The sequence below is a fragment of the Myotis daubentonii genome, chromosome 8 (genome assembly GCF_963259705.1).
Source record: "Myotis daubentonii chromosome 8, mMyoDau2.1, whole genome shotgun sequence".
In the NCBI taxonomy this organism is placed as follows: Eukaryota; Metazoa; Chordata; class Mammalia; order Chiroptera; family Vespertilionidae; genus Myotis; species Myotis daubentonii.
In genome coordinates, this window is record NC_081847.1 from 50861297 (window position 1) to 50864466 (window position 3170).

Genomic DNA, 3170 nt, shown 5'->3' on the forward strand with positions numbered 1-3170 from the left:
TATGAGGTTATTTAAGAAAGTGACAACTTGGCCATTGGTCACCATGCTTCATAGTTGAGTTGAAATACCACTGGGGGAGCAGTATGTGATACTGCGTTTGACAGTGGGGAAAGGGAAACTCTCTATGTAGCCCAGATGAAGGTCTTTCCCAGGTTGACTATACTTAGTGTTACTTTAATTTCCTAATAAGGATAGTTTGGCATTAACCCTCAAGTTAACTATAATGTGAATAGTAGTTAGTATAGTTTATGTTTATCATGCATATATTCATGTGTATATGGATTTATGATTCATTGTTTTTGTGAACTCTATACATTTCAATCAGAAACATATCAGTAATTCTCCATCCTCTCTATGTCCTTGTAATGCACTGTGTGAAAAACCTCATCACGTCTTTATAAAATAGGTGCTAACTGGATGGGCTCAGAAAGCAGTTATAGTAAAGTTACCATCTGGTGCCTGCACCTGAAATTGAGCTGGCAGATCTGGACATGGGTTTCTCTATTGCCATACATAAAACTTTTCATCAAGTCTCATTATCCTGCAGCAGATGACACCGTTGACCATTTCTCTTTAAAAATGTTTCTCCATTGAATTTTGTAAAATAATTCCATCCTGGTTGTTCTATCTTACTGGTTATAGCTCATTCTTTCTCCCTCTCTGTCTTATTATTCTGATTCTACTTTATATTTTTATATTTCCCAGTATTTTTTATTCATGGTTCTATTTCCAATAGATTTTCTTTCAGTTGAAAATAGCTTTTCAGTTGGATTATGCACAAAGAAAATGTATTGGCTCAAGTAACAGGTATAGGCTCACTGTGAGACTCAAAATATGTCACCAAGGTCCAGTTATGCTTTCTCTCCAAGTTCAACTCTATTCTCTTCCTCCATGTGTAGGATTTGATTTTACAGAAATCTTCTAGCAAAAAGGTAGGAACAGAGTCAAAATGTGAGCATCCAAATGCAAACCTAAGGGAAAACTTACCTATCACTATCTGTGAAGGCTCAGTGTAAATCCTTAGTGACATGTTGGCTCTCATGGTTCAGATTTTTATCCAGAAGAGCATGACAATGAGTGGAGTATGCTGACTAGCGTAGGTCAGTGTCTAGCAATGGACTTTTTCCCCCAAGAAATGCTTTTCCTTTTATTTCAGAAAAAAGGAAATAAAATCAGATACTTGCCACCCCCACCACCCCCTTAGTTTCTGCTTCACCCAGAATATGGAGTGAAGGAAGGATAGGACCCAGTCTCCTATGAAGCCTTCCCTTCCCCCAACCCTCCCTCCCTCAAAGTGGCAAGGTCAGAAAAAAATTAACTATGTTGTTCCTCTCCCAGCACTGGACAGAGGCCCTACTGCAGCCAAAAAGAAGGGAGGGTGCAGATGAGGGGAAAGGATGACCCAGTCACTACACAGATGCCCCCTTCCCAGGCAGAGAAGCTGCCCTGGCTGGCTGCAGGGGGATGGGAGCGGGTGGAGGTAGGTTATGGGGCAGGGAGATGAGAAAAGCCCTGAAAACTATTTCCCTTTAACCTGATATATTTATATATTTACAATTATAAGGGGGTTAGGAAATTTGGAGTAATAGTTCTTTAAAGGCAGAGAGTAAAAGCCAAATAGCACCCTCATCTTGGGTCTTGGTCATATTTCCTTGCCTCCTAGCTCCAAAAACCTTCAGGAGGAAAAGGGGAAACAGGAGGTACAGGGTGGAAGAAGAGACTATTTGAGGGTCTTGAGCCTACAACTCACTCCAAAAGAAGGTGAGACAGCAGAGTCCCACCCAGAAAAGGGCCACTTGTCCCCTGCCTCTCCACCAGCTCCCCATATCTCCATGTGGCTTAGGCAGGGGGCTATGCCAGGCCCATCTCCTCCAACACACTGCATGGTGACTCATCCTCCTCCTGCAGCAGGTCAGCCTGCTCAGTAGCCCTTAGCACACTCTTCTTGACATCACCTCCCATCAAGAACTCATCCAAGATGAAGTAACCCTACTCAAAATTAAAGATGATGTCCAGCTCACACACATTACCAAAGGATTTGTCCAGGAGCTCCACATATCTGTGGATCAGTTCCAGGGTGATGAGCTCATTGCCTTGGCCCTCGATGGTGCAGCAGAAGTAGAGGTTGGTGTGTCTCTTATAGACAACTTTGAGGTCTCTCCACTTCAGGAAGCTGTGCATCTTGGGCTTGCGAGCCAGGACAACCTGCATGAGCTTCCAAACCATCTTTTTTCTCTCCTTGTCTGATGTGGCCAGGTACCATTTTTGCAGCCTCAGCTTTCCCTGCTGGCTCAACAGCAGATTGAATCAATCATCCTGCAGCCTTCATCTTAGCGAGTTATGGCAATGGACTTTTTGAGTAGGACAATGCTTTGTGCAGTAATGTCTGGGCATTGCATGGTGCTTGGCATCCCTAACCTAGGGAAGAAATATCAGTAGCATCCCCTCCAAATAGCCCCATGAATTTCTAATTATCTGCAATGGATCATTAGGAGTGCCACTCAGAATGGAGAGCTTCTGGTTTAGACCAATCAGAACCCATCTCTGAATGGGGTGGGATCTATTTGACCTAATGTTATGGGCTCAGAGTATAAGAGAATAGATTTCTGATAGGAAATTGATGTTTACTATTTAATGAGAAAACTATAGATAATGTTTGCTGTGAATGGATGTTACTATAGGCTTTTTCAATTTCTATACCCTCTTCTGCAGTAATATCATCCTTAATATTTTAACTATCAACGTCAGGCTAATGACCTCTAACTCAATCAATACAGCAAGATTTTTCTGCTGAGATCCCAGCCATTATATACAACACAAACTCATCTGTTACTCTAATCTCTACAGGGTGTGCTCCTGAGTTTCTCATCTGCTTTTTATTTCAAATTTATGCTTCCATTTTAATTCACTTTTTATTAATCATCCCATGCTTTCAGCACACTGTATCCCCCATAAAAACTAAACAGCAAGTTATATTGATTATACTTCTTAAAAACTGTTATAACCCATTCTTTCTACTCACTTGTTATTGTAATACATTGAGTTATAAAAAATGTAAGTATATTACTTGAAAAATGACTTCTCTACCTCATTTTGGTATCTTTCTGTCCATCTACTATAAAATTACTAAGGCATTCTTTCACACATCAAGTCTGATTATTTCATTAATT

The 3170-nt window shown here is 40.9% G+C and overlaps 1 pseudogene; it reads right to left on the reverse strand.

The window, feature by feature from the left end:
- Positions 1 to 1851: 1851 nt before the first annotated feature.
- On the reverse strand, positions 1852 to 2307 carry LOC132240104 (AP-1 complex subunit sigma-1A-like; annotated as a pseudogene).
- Between the last annotated feature and the right edge of the window lie 863 nt (positions 2308 to 3170).